This window comes from Ursus arctos, unplaced genomic scaffold (genome assembly GCF_023065955.2).
Source record: "Ursus arctos isolate Adak ecotype North America unplaced genomic scaffold, UrsArc2.0 scaffold_18, whole genome shotgun sequence".
NCBI lineage: Eukaryota > Metazoa > Chordata > Mammalia > Carnivora > Ursidae > Ursus > Ursus arctos.
Window position 1 is genome coordinate 43612721 of NW_026622852.1, and position 14518 is coordinate 43627238.

The window sequence follows — 14518 nt, forward strand, 5'->3', positions numbered from 1 at the left end:
TCATTGTGATTTTTAGTATGCCTCCCTCAGCTGGGTTTGGTTGTTTTTTTTTTTTTTTTTTAACTTCAGTGAGGCCAAGTATAATCTCTATATCTTAGGTGTTCAGATCCAATTCTGACCCAGTACAAATTAGAAATGTCTGATGGATGAAAAAATGAAACAAAACAAAAAAAGCACACACTCACACACACACGCACACACACAAAACCCTTAAATGAATCAAGACTCCTTTCGACATGAAAATGACCCTTTCCCTATCAATTAAATTAGGGCTCTGATATTCCTTTTCATAACACTATTGGTGTATGAAGACCTATCACAACATGAATTGTGTCTCTAGTCTGTTGGTCTCATTCGTTTCAGCTGCATTTGACAAGTCCCCCAGTGATGGGGACCATTTCTCTTTGCCCACTGGACCCCTAGCACCCAGGACAGCACTAAATATGTATCTGTTAAATGAAAGAATATACTGATATTTGTACTATAAAAACGAAAATAATGTCCAGATGAAAGGTGAAGGCTTTCACTCAATAACTATTAGTGTAAGCAGAGACACTTTCCATACTGCCCCCATCCCATCCCCTAGTCTGGGTTATGAGGCCCAGGCTTTGTTCCCACCCAGGCGCCATCTCCAGATGATTCTTATACACCAGGGCAGACAATCATGGATCTGGAGGGGACTCCTGCCCTGGCTGTGGTGTTTGACTTGTGACTTCTAACATCCTTTCCAGTGTCTGGGCTTTATGTCCCAAGTCTCTCTGCTTGCTGGTGCTCAGAGTGAAAGCTCTTCATATCAATCTAAGGAAAAGTACTAAAGATCCATGCTTTTTTAATTATAAAATCCACACTTTTTTTTTTTTTTTGTCTTTCAATGTATTTGAAATTGAGATGTGTCCTCCCAATGATGACGACATACAGTTTCCACCAGCCAGGAAGCAGATGTCACTGTGTGTGCCTTGTGTGAACTTGGCTGTCATTCCTGGTGGTACAACTGGAGACAAACAGCCCTGGATGTTTCAGGACACAAACTAGTTAAGAACTCACTGTGAAAGAAACATGAGTCCTGACTACTGTCTGACAGCCTCCATTGACAACTGCCTGTAAGATCAGGAAAGCACCAGCATTAAAACTGGAAGGAAAATCCCAGAGATAATAATGGAATCTTCTTTGAAGAAATGCATTAAAAAAAAAAAAAAAGAAAAGAAAAGAGAGTGACATACTATACAAGCTGTCGCATGGACGACAGGAAAAGAAGCCCAGTCGCTAAAGACCACATACTGTTGAGATTCCGTTAATCTGCAATGTCCAGAACAGGCCAATGCATGGAGAGAGAAAGTAGATTAGTGGTTGTGTGGGGTCTGGGGAAAGGAGAGGAAGAAGGGAGTGGATGCGAATGGGTAGAGGGTTCATTTGGGGGGTGCTGACAATGTCCTAAAACTGACTGTGTTGATAGTTATAACTCTGTGAATGTACAAAAAACTATTAAATTGTACACTTTTTATAATAGGCAAATTGTACGGTACGCAACTTCTATCTCAATATTGCTATTAAAAAAAGAAACAACTATGGGGGGGGGGGGAGAAATGCAGTATAACCAATCCTCTGGCTGGCAGAGAGAACAACAGTATATGGAAAAACCCAAACTTCAATGACCTTGCATCCGAAAGTGATTCAGGAAAGTCAAAAGCTGAATGTAAGGAAATTTTATGAATATTTGAACATTTATTTTACTTTCATATCACAAAAGTGATATATTATAAAAATATAATCACAATAACTGAGCTCTTTTAATAAGTCTAAAAATTTAATTGGTAGGAAAGCACTGGGTTATAGTTTAGTTGGCAGCATTTTCTTTCTTAATGTCACCTAAAATAAAGTGGCTCTTAAAATCAAGGACATGTCAATGTGATGAAGATACAGTGTTTGAATCTCAGCTACTGGAGGCTGGTTTCTCCAGTCAGTGATGAGCTGTGAAATATCGGGAAGACCCTCCTCCATTCCCAAGCTCTCCCATCTCTCGAGCGGGTTTATGTCTAAGGATCCTCCTGGCTCTCCGATGTTCTAGCTCTAACTTAAATTTCTATTCATGTCTGGTGGAAAATTCACCAATCGTCCGATCCTGCACCAGATTGCAGTCTTGAAATACAAAGAAGGGAGGAAACTATCACATCCACCTAAATTTAAATTTCCTTCTACTGAAAGGGAATATGCTCTAAGAGGAAGGTAAAATGACTTCTTGTGCTTTTCCCCTTGATTATCTGCAGGGTTTCATTTCTTAATCCTTTCTGAATCCCAGATCCCCAGAGGGCTGACAGTGAATGGAATAACACATTAAGAGGGGAAACTCTGGGACTGTGGTCAAAATGTGCTCACTGCGGCAGCCAACTGCTTGGGCGGCAGCTTTGGCCCCTGGATGAGTCCTTGGCGTGTAACTGTCCAGCCTGTAGGTGGCTTCCTGATGATCTGTGTGCAGGGTGGCCACCAGGACACCTACAGCACTAACCCCGGCCGGAGCTCACACGGAGACAGGACTTTCAAAAAGGAGAGAAACACGATAGAAGAGGAGAAAGGCTTGTAAGCACCACCAGAGAGAACCATTTTTAGTAGGTTCAAGAATTCCTTTAGTTACCAGACTGCACACTTGAGATTATTTTTGTCTAAAAGGCAACAGCCTTTGTTTATTTCAGCAGTCTTCAAAATAAGTGAGAAACTAGAAAGGCCTAAATGCCCAACACTGGTGAAATGGTGGATAAAATCTGGGCTATCCATATTATCAAACTGTATACAGACACTAAAATGTTTGCAAGTAGTTTGCAAAACGTTTTCTTTTTTTTCTTTTTGAGGAAAGGTTAGGATTCCACCATCGAATAAAAAATAAGTAGGAAAAATATAAAATATGTTTTCCACTATGTAAAGAATATGCATTGACGGGGAAGGAAATACATGAAAATTCTGGGCATCTCAGACCTGTTTAGTTCTGAGAGCTTTGTTACTATTTCTGCATTCCCATTCTATAATGAATACGCAACACCATGCTCTTTGTTATGTTTGTTTAAGTAGGCTCCATGCTGGGCTTGAACTCATGACTCTGAGATCAAGACCTGAACACTTGGGGTGCCTGGGTGGCTCAGTCAGTTGAGCATCAGACTCTTGGCTTTCACTCAGCTCATGATCTCAGGGTTGTGGGGTCAAGCCCTGAGTACTCAACCTGGAGTCTGCTTGATGTTCTTTCCCTCTCCTTCTCCCTCTGCCCCTCCCCCTCGTATGAGCGCAGGTGCAGCTCTCCTCTATCGCTCTCTAAATAAATAAATAAATAAATAAATAAATAAATAAATAAATAAAATCTTTAAGAACGGGTTTGGGGGGCACCTGGGTGGCTCAGTCGGTTGAGCCTCCAACTCTTGGTTTCGGCTCAGGTCGCGATCTCAGGGTCATGGGATTGAGGCCCCTGTCAGGCTCTGTGCTCAGTGTGGAGCCTGCTTAGGTTTCTCTCTCTCTCTCTCTCTGCCCCTCCCTCCTCAAATAAATAAGTCTTTAAAAAAAGAGTTGGACCCTTAAAAAGAATTAAATCCATTTATTATAGATAATTTAAGGAAATGAGGACGATACAAAATCTGCTGGAACTAACACAAAGAAAACAACTTATGGTGACGTTTTGGTATATATACACTCTTACAGTCACTGTTGCTTGAAACAAGACACAACACGCACGCGCGCGCGCACACACACACACACACACACGTGCATGCACACGTGTGCGGTAGCATGAACCGCTGTTAAGTTTACCCAGCCTATACCTCTGCTTTCTGAGAACTGGCCCCAACGCACATAGTACTGAGCGTTTTAGCCATGGTCTTCCCAGGTAACCCTACCTCTTTAATCACAGCTGACCGAATCGAGAGTAAAGACAACACAAGATGGCCCAATCGCATTTTTTCTTCAGGGACTTAAAGCTGGCAAGACTAAGGTACTGGGAAGACAGGTGGCTGGCTGAGACACTGAACCAGGGCAGGGACTCTACACCACGAGCGGAAGCAACAGATGATGGGCTTCTGGAAGACTGAGAGAACAGCTCCTGTGATTCCCATTACTTCCAGTTCCTAGGTCTTTTTGAATTGCAAGATTCCCCTAACAATTCTCAGTAAAGACATCTACACCGGGTTGCCAAAAGTGCTTTAAGACATACCACAGAATTGTTTGAAATTGGCATTCTTCAGTGGTAACGTTCAGATGATTTCCTTTGTAGTTAACATTGTCCTGAACATCCTCACATGTAAATATTTTATGAAGATTTTCTCCCAGAATATATGGATAATTTGCCTTTAAGAAACTTTTATTAATTTACATCACAATCACCAAACTATAATAAAGTCTAATAAACTTTATATAATTTTTAATGAAATAAAAAGGTGACATAGACTTTTAGGGGTTTATAAGATCCTCTAAGATCTATTGTTCATAAGAGGGCCTAATAAATCCTGTCACTTCAATTGAATAAACGGTCTTAGAATCAGAACAGTTCAAGTTGATATGTTTATTATTTATTGTCAAAGATCATTGGAAGGGTATTTGGGGAAAAAATGGTAAGTTCAATGTGAACTTTAAAAATAACTTAGAAAAATCTGAACAAAGCCAAGTTATAGATTCTTGGGAAAAGAGACAATATTTTGGAGTTATTAAAGAGCATAATCAGTCCCGCTCATCAAAGTGTTGCTTTAAGAATAGTATTTCTGGAATAACCTTGATGTTTCATCTTTTGAATCATCCAGTCCCCCCAAAACATCCTATAGTATCTGTGTTGGACAGCAATATAGCTTTTGTGGAACTATTTTAAACTGAATATTAGCTCTACTAAATATGCATTCTAAGGACCATCTGGCAAGTTTTTTTTGGAAAGAAAAGCTTTGAAGAAAATGAGGGGAGTTCTTCATATTCATGGGTTTCAGGATTACAGCATAAAGGGAGACTAACACTCTCCTTCGTCGATTATGACAGTTTTGAAACAGACTGTCCATAAGAAAAAGAAGCTTAAGTGAATACAGGAGTGTTAATATCCCTTCAAGATCCTGATTCCGATTATTTTGGATATATACTCAGGCATGGGATGGCTGGATAATATGGTAGTTGGATTTTTAATTTTTTGAGGAACCTCCATACTGTCCCAAAGGGGCTGCACCATGTTACATTCCTATCCACAGGGCACAAGGCTTCCTATTTCTCCATGTTCTCACCAACACTCGTTTCTTTTGTTCTTTTGTTAAAAGCCATCCTAACAGGTGTGAGGTGATGACTCACTGTGGTTTTTATTCACAATAGCCAAGATGTGGAAATAACCAAATGTCCATCACTGGATGAAAAGATAAGGGAATTGTGGAATATACAAATAATGGAGTAGTAGTCTTTAAAAAGAAAGACATTCTGACATATGTGACAACATGAATGGACCGTGAGGACATTATGCTGAAGGAAAGAAGCCAGTCACAGAAGGAAAATGCTACATGATTCCACCTATATGAGATATCAGAAATAGTCAAACACAGAATCAGAGAGTAGAAGGGTGGTTTTGAGGGGCTTTGGGAGGGGATAATGGGGGTTGCTAATCAATGGGCATAATGTTTCAATTTTGCAAGGAGTAAGTTCTAGAGCTCTGATGTACATTGTACCTGTGGGTAATAATACTGTATTGTACATTTAAAAATTCCCTAAGAGGGCAGAACTCATGTTAAGTGTTCTTAGCACAATAAAATATTTTTCAAAAAAAGCTTAAAATTGCTTAAAAGTCAGAAGTCTGGGAAGGTAGGACAACGCAGCACTATGCCATATACTATTTGCTTAGTTGAACCAGTGCTCCCCTTTAAATCATGTTCCCTTAAGACAATAGTCTTTATTTTCCTTGTCCCCTTCTCCAGTGGCCTCTCTTGAAAAATCATCCTCATCCACAGATGGTCAACATTATGATGGAATTTTGTTTTCCTCTCATGTGAATTTGGAGCTGATAGAAGCTTCTTAGCTCCTTGCTGGGACCTGCTGACAAACCCGCTGGCCCTGGAACGATCTGTGACGTCAGGATGATGCTTCTGAGGTTCCTGTTGGTACCTTCTGCCGAGCCATGGGGCCCAGCTGGACAAGCAGTGATGAGGCCTTAGAGTTCACACTCTGTCACTGCCCCCACAAAGCCAATGTGACCTGGAGTGGCTGACTGAATCCTTCACTATCTTTTCCCCACTAAAACATGACAGAGTCCAGTTTTAACAGAGAGAACAGGGAATGGGTTAACAATTTCAAATTCCCACTGGAGGCACTTGGGAAGGAACTGCCAAACAAGACCTCTTTTGTAAACTAAGGGGGTTGCACTCAGAACTCTCCAATGGCACTTCACACCTGACATTCTAGTATTCAATGATGAAGCAACCCCGAAACTTGCACTGAGGTGGTCAGACTAAGGAGAAGACAGTGTCCGGGAAGAAGTGAGATATCTGAATGAAAAATGGGGGGGGGGTCCCCCCAAACAGGAGGAGACAGGAGACAACCCAGTAGCCCTTCATGGCTAATCAAGTGACTCCCCTATGACAGCACCCCTCCCTCCCAACAAAAATAGGTTTACCATCAAGAATTGTCACTGACAAAAAACACAGGTATCTTAGACATGAGAGTGCTAGTCTTTCTCTGAAATGGTCACCTCCACCCCATTTTTATGAGCAAGTTGCTACACTTACACATGCCAGAACACAAGGAAAGGGTGACTGCTTGGGCTACTCTATTAACACAGATTTGAAGTGCCTTTGACTATTCTATCACATACCTGGCAGTCACACCTTATTGTTCCTCGGTTGTTTGGTTGAACCATTTTTAAGGGTATCAGGAGTTTATACTGGAACACAGACACAAAGTACAGACACAAAGACCTTATACTTTTGACATGAAAGGTCACACTTTGGATTGGGTGCTAGGGGCCAGGCTTCTAGACCACAGGAGCAAACACAACAGCAATTTTCCAGGAGCCAAATCAGTGGGAAACATGGCAAAGATGATGAAGCTGAGAGTTATTTTTGTGGCTGTCTTAAGGACATAAAAAGTCACAAGGCATAAAAAGTTCTCAGAGGGATTTCCCCCATCTTTCTTTCCGGATGCAGAAATATTCTCCCTAGCTTATTTTGGAATCTGAGCCAGAAGACCCTTAGTGAGACTGCCCATGGCCTGCTCCTAGCCCAGCTACCTGCTTCCGGGATGCTTGAGCAAACATGGATGGGCCCTGCTCCCCTGTAGCCTCTGAGACAGTTCCTTCTAGCTTCCCAGCGCTGTTCTTGGACTGCCCTAGTAGCTCCTGGCCCAGAGTTATGCCAAGCTCTCAGATGTGCCAACTCACAGCTAGGGATGCCAGACCTGGCATGGGGGGCCGCCTGCCTGGGGCCATGGGCTATCCTCAAGAAAACAGAGAGCCTGAGAGGGCCTAAGGTTTCGGCCCCAAGCTGTGGTTTGATGCCAGTGGGTTTCTGTACCTACTTCACATGGTCTTGTGGAAGTACCCTAAAGATTTATATAGAAAGCACTGCTCCCAAAATTGGAGAATGAACACAGATAAGAATCTTCATATGCACCCCACCATTCTACACTCAGTGCCTAATTTAGGATATTCCAATTCCTTCTCATTATCTGAAATCATTCATTTTTCAAACACTCCAAAGCAAAAGACTCCACCTTTCCAAAAAAATCTTACTCATACATACTGTATGAACTCCAGTGAGAGTGTGGCCATCAGATTGTAGGCAACAGCTCCTCCATCCCATCAGTTATCCCACTGCACAGCTTGGGGTCCCCCGAGGTCTAGCCGCAGATCCCTTAAGCTCTGAGAAACGTCTTTGAAAACCATGGTTTAAGGATTTTTATAAACAACTTAAATCTTTCTAAAATCCAATTTCAAAATTGCCAATTTTTAGCAGGGAAAAAAATTTAGTGAATTCTCATGTAGTCCAGTGTCAGAATGCAGTCAACAAACATTTTCAGAGTATAGGGTGCAGGCCAGGCACTGTCCTAGGCAGTGGAGATGAAGAGATCAATAGGACACAATCCTAATACTGAATTATTGCTGAGTGGCATTAGGAAGGCTACTTGCATCTCTTGTTTTATGTCCTCCTGAAGTAAATGTGCTAACAGTGTGAGAGCTGATGATTACTGTCACCTGGAGTCTCTTCAGTTGCCACTAGAAGAAGCTGAGTTCCAGAGAGGGATACAGACTGAAGACCTAGACTTAACTTCTGGTCTCCTGGCTCCCAAATGAGCAGGGTTTCAGACTCCCTAACTACAGAGTATGAGATAGGTCAGCAAGGAGTTGCTGATGAAAATGACTTGGCAATAGCAGGGATAGTGCTGAGGTCTGGTCACCCAAAGGTGAAGTGCTGAAGACAGTCTGCCTTAGGTGATGGTGTGAAAGGACTCCATGGGTAGGGTGCCAGAGCCTCGCAGAAATGACACTGCCAAACCAAATATATCGGTGCAAGAGACAATGAGTTCTCAATACAGATAATATTCCTTTTTATGTTCCACATGTGTTAAAATCTGCAAAGCATTTTCACTGGTAGTATCACATTTGATCCTCCTAGCAAGGATTTAGGTGCACAGGAGGGACACTGTCCCCATTTCAGAGATGTATAAACTAAGTCTCAGAGATAGAAGACTTCCCAAGGTCAGACAACTGAAAGGCAGCAGATCCAGGACATCTCAACAAGTCAGCAGTCTCCATACTTTCTGTTCAAGTTGAATAATGTACGAAGTGAGAAATAGGTGTGGGTCTAAACATTGGCCTGGGAGTGTGAAGATGGGAGTGACTTTGAGAGAATTAAAGAAAGGGGTTGACGGTTACTGAGCATAACCACCATATCAAGAGGAAGCACAGTTACTGACAGGATCTTTACCGTAGAATGGGGAAGGCAGGCATGTCAAGAGGTAACAGTATCTAGTGTGGGGAATCCTAGACCAGAGATATGTACACGAGCTAGTTTACTTGCAGTAACCAGGTGATAGGTGTGTTTTAGTCCCAACTCAAGGAGGACACTGAGACTCATAAAGGCTAAGTAACCAGCCCCCAGGTCATGCAGCCAGTACCCGGGAGAAGCAGTTGAACTCCAGTCCTTCTGCCTCCAAAGCCCTTGCTCTTTGGACTATACCTAGCTGCCCTTAGCTTCAATGAAGGCATCTGCAGGCATGCTGGCTGGAGGGAGTAGGGATGATATTATTTCATTTATGTTTTATTTATGTGGTACCGTGATATTTATCTAGAAGCTTTCATCTCAGAGATGTGAAGTGTTTCATAAACAGCTTCCTTTATTGCCTCTCTCCCCTTCTACTCCTCCACCTGAGTCCTTGGGAACCAAGAGGTTGCCAGGGATGGCCAAGGTCACAGGTATGGACAGGTGTATGTGTGATGGCGGCTCCCCAAGTGGGGACACAGCTGTGTTTGGCGATAACAGCAATAATCTCTTACTTTGGATATTCTATTGTTTACTAACCTCTTCATGTCCAACTTCGACTTGATCCCCACCTCAGTCATGTGAAATAAGCAAAGCAAGCAATTTACAGAGGAGGAAACTGAGGCCCAGAGAGGTTGGTTAATTTGCCCGAAGACACACAGCCTGTCATGAGAGGAGTGTAGACAGAAACCCAGGTCTGCTGATTTACACACAAGTGGTGTTGCACACTGGCTAAGAGGCTGAGCTTTGGAATCAGGCAGACCTACCTAAAGTTCTGCACCTACTATGTATCTTCAGAGCTGTATGCCTGCAATGGTAGACTTCATCTCTCTGATGTTGTTTCTTGATCTGTGAAGTGGACGCACTAATCACTCCTACATAAGTCAGCTGTGAAGAATCCACATGGGAATGACATAGCGAGTATAAAGAACTTATCATGGTGCCTGGCATGTAAGGAGCTCTCAATTAACAGCGGCTTGAATGAAGATCCCAGCCAAGACCTCCTCTCACTATAACCACTATAACCACTATAACCACTATCTGGAAGGAAGGAGCGGGGCTTGCATTCACCAGAAGGGGTCCATCTAGAGGCAGGTCAAGGTGCAGGGCTTACCTACAGCTGCCACCCAAGCTGAGGTTTCCAGCCCCCATTTCCTCCCTCTCAGGCATCAGCCCGTGTGGGGTGCTTCTCAGACACGTACTTCCCGGCTCACCCCCAACGTGGCCCTGCCCACCTGTCTCCAGTCCCACATTGCCTGGGAGAAGAGCAGCAAACCTGCGTCCTCAGGTGCTCTCCTCCTAGCTCCCCCACCAGGAGATAGAGCCAAAGAAAACCAAAGCACTCTGTTTGTTTTCTAAGCCGGAGCCAGGAGCGATTCCCGTAAGGCACGCCTGGCTTAATGGGGCTGTGTCTGGGCCTTGCCTCTAAGCCAGGCTCTGGCAGAGTTAGAAGGCTGCTCTCCTGCCTGGCCTCACTGCGGGCAGTGGCATTTGCTTAAGGTGATTCAAAGTCCAGGCCAAGGGGGCGGAGATGCAAGGAGGTTTCATTCTGGTTCTTTCTGCGATGACTCACCATGTGATGCTGGACATGCCCCTTCCTCTGCTCTAAACCTCAGTTTCCCCACCTGCACCAAAAGTTGCTTCTTCTAAATCAGTAATTCTCCACCCTGGCTGCTTAAAAGAATCACATGGGGAGCTTTTAAAAAAATGAATTCCTGGGCCTCTCCCACATAGAGTCTCATCAAATTGGTCTGGTATGGGGTCTGGGCAGCACTAGTTTTCAGAAGCTCAATAGGTGAATCCAGTAGGCATCCAAGGTCTAGATCCATGGCCCTAAGGGAATTCTGAGAGCCCTGTGAACTCTGTCATTCAACCGTTCTATGAAAGAGGTGAAGGAGTACATGCAGAGAGTTCTAGAAGGAGAAGTCCTGATGGTTCTTTGTCTTCAAACCTCCATCTAATCAAACTGCCTCATTGGACAGATGTGCAAATTGAGGCCCAAAGAGAATGGAGGAGTCTAAAGCCATCTAGTGAGTCACTGGTAGCCCAGTCTAAACCTGGGTCTCCTGAGTCACATTACAAATACCACAATAAAGATAATAAAAGGATTCAAAGGAGGGAGGAGAAGAAGATGAAAGTAAAGAAAGGAAAGGCAGAGGAGGGCAAATTTTAAAAGGAAGAGAAGGGCGTAAAAGAATAGGAGGCAAGGGAGGAGAAGGGGGGTGTGTAGAGGAGGAAGAAAGAGAAATAAAAGCCACAGCAGGGGCACGAGCCACTAGGAGAGTTCCCAATGAGTCAGGGCAGCTCTGAGCCACACTTGGCGGTACAGCGCGTATTCGGCAAATGCAACCAGGGCAAGAGCTCCGATCCCAGGCTGGAGCCTGCGTGGGGGCGGTCTGACTCACAGCTGCTGCTTCCTCACCCTGCTTCCAGCCTCTTGCTCAATCCAGGCAGCAGGCGGGACGGATGCTCTTTTGCAAGGTGATCCCAACAGAGAGGGCCGTGAACCTTTAGGAAAGAATTCTGGCTCAGGGTAGGGAACAGTTGGGACAGGGAGACCCTGGGCAACTCCCAAAGAGACCTACCCTTTTCTGCCTTTATCTGATGCCCACTTCCACTGGAATGCCCTTCCCTGCAGACATCCTACCTAGCGTGGTATTCAAGGCCTCCCACATCTGGTCCTGTGACAGCTTTACTCACATCCTCCTCCATGCTTTTTACTATACCTGAAAGGCCAGTTATTTCCCCAAACATGAAGAGATGTGCCTTATCTCCATACTTTTGCTTATCATGTGCTCACCCTCCCAACCTATTGAACCCATTGGCATCCTTCACCCTCCAAACTTATAAAAATCTCACATGAAATACTCTTGTCTTAATTTCATGCCTCCAAATGGCCTCCTCAAATCTCCACAGTCAGAATCACTCCCTTCCTCCTCTACATTTCCACAAGTGTCCTGTCCCTCTCTTGCAACACCTACCACCCCAGACTATTGGATCAGACCACAGAATTGAAAGTTCCGAGGTGACGACGTTATGTCCATATGATGTCTCTGGACAGTGGCATTGGACAGACCTCGGTTTCAGTGGACTTGGACAGACACCAGCTTTATATGTGCTTTGAGTCACAGCACCCTCATCTGCAAGACAGAGTTGTCAATTCTTACCTCTTAGGGTAGTTGTGGCCATCACCATCAGCAGTGTGGGTAGGAGGAGATCACAAGAGGAGAAGAAAAGGAAAGTAAGAATGAACCATAAGAGTAAGGAGGCTGTTAGGCTCTTTTAATAATGAGGAAACAGGCTGGCAGATCTGAAGAAACATTAGACTCGACATTGCATATCCTTCTCCTAATAGCACTGTGAGATAGGCAGGGGTGTCTGTCCCTAAAAATGGAGAAAGACTCTACCTAATGTCAGAAAGTTTGGGCCGAGCCCAGATTAGAACTTGGACCCTCCTGACCTCTAAGATGCCTCGTCTTGCTCTATGGCTCTGCTGCCTGTCAGGAAGACAAGCAGGCTTGGCCCCACTGTCAGCAGATGTCAGCCTGTGGGCACAATGGGACCTCACTGAGAGCCTAAAGGAAGCAAAACACAGTCAGGGAAACCCTGCCTCCCCTGCCTTTCACAGGAAGCTAGAATGTGGAGTGGGGAGAGGAGAAGGGGCATTCCAAGGGCCTGCAGAACCCTTTGGGAAAACATTTATTTGGTTTCATCATTCCAACTCAATTCTCAATCATGGTGACTCTCAAACATTAGTAGACATGGAATCACTTGGTGGGGGGCATGTAAAAAAATAAAGATTCCCAGAAATTCTGATTCAGTACTTTTGGAGTCAACCCTGTAATTTGCATTATTAACATGTTCTCCCTGGTGATTCTGATATAAATGGACCACACATTGCAAAACACTTTAGCCCATGCTCTGACATAAACCATCTCTCTCTCCTCCTAGCCTAGCCTGCTCCCCACGCAGACTTATCGTTTAGTGAGAACACTGATTAAAACGATATGTATACTCACCTCCCCTTTCTTCTGCTATCACCTATCATTTCATCCCATCCCGTTTCATCTGGGCCTGGACTAAGGGAGAAGAATATGATGGGGCAACAGCACCCATCCACCTCAGTAAGGCCAGACTCTACCCGTGGACATCAAGGTCCTCGAAGCCACACATCTTGACTCTTTCGGGTCTTACTTCTATCAGTTATTATAGTTTCCTTCCTCCAGAGCTGCTTCTTCTTCTATACACCTTTCCTCTTGGGGGACTGGCCCCAAGTCCCACATAGCCATCGACCTGGCTCAACCTTCAAAGTCTATATCCATTCTTCCCATTCAGTCTTCTGCTCCAGCAACCCTCCACCAAAATACACACACACACACACACACACCACTGACCTTCACTGTCCTGTGGATTCTACCTCTCAGCATCCCTACCCACTCCATCCTCACTGCCATAACTCTAGGTTAGTCCTTATTTGTCCCGGGAGCCCCACAGTTCAATGAGACTGGAGAGGAGCGTGAGGGGTAAGATCACGGTGGGAGCAAGGGAGCAGGATTCTAAGGAAACTCAGATTCTAAGGAAACTGGAGGAGCTGGGGAGAATTAGGGGGACTCCGAGAAAGGGAAGATGATGTCTAACTAAGTTTGAAGCTCTATCCATAAAGACATGGCCAACAAATTTTAAAATAGCTTGCCATAGTGTACGTATACATTATGTATACACATACATACACATGTCTATGCACATATAATACATGCATGGACATATGTGTGTATATACACGTGCACACATACATGTATACACGTGCACACATACGTGTATACAAACATGTGCACATAACATACAATAAAGTGTATATATAAACATATATATGTAGCAAATTTTAGAGAAACAAAAGCATCCACAAAGACTCTGCTCCCTTTCTTCAGCAGCTCCCAGAGGCCAGAGTTGGCCCACTGGACTCCTATAACAAGAAAGATTCAAAGATTCTTCCATCATGGGATGTGTGAAGGTGTGGGTGAGTGATCAAAGCATTTCCATAACCAACTTCCATCCCATGCCTCACTTAATCGATCTAAATTAGGCATATTATTAGGGAAATCACATGTTTTGTTCATTTCATTTCTTTTCTTTAGGGGTATTAGTGTGTTATGTGGGGGGGGTGAGTGTTTATCTTAGCTGAAAGTGAATTTAGAAAAAAAGTGTTTTTCATATTCCTTTACTTCAACAGAGAACCACTTGTTCCTAATAAGATCTTATGGGGAAACCCACCAGGTAAAGGTAAGGCTCTCTGCTAGTAGCAGGAAGTGAGTGGGTACAATTTCCTGTCTAATTTGTCTCCCTCAGGGGTTCTTGAGGTGCCTCAAAGTATCCCTCAAGTTCTAATAACATAGTTTGGGAATCTACTGACCTAGTCCAAACTCCTTGTCTTGAGAACGAGAGAAAGAGGGAGACTTGTTGGAGCCACAGAGCCACAGTAGAACTAGAATTTGAATCCCTGATGACCAGCTCCCACACCACTGTTCCTCTAGTTACGTGGTTCTGCTATGTGT

The 14518-nt window shown here is 44.0% G+C and overlaps 1 protein-coding gene across 3 annotated transcripts in view; it reads right to left on the bottom strand.

Moving 5' to 3' along the window:
* ASTN2 (astrotactin 2) overlaps positions 1-14518 on the bottom strand; it is an 844134-nt gene that overhangs the window by 73403 nt on the left and 756213 nt on the right. The gene's annotated exons all lie outside the window — the stretch shown is intronic.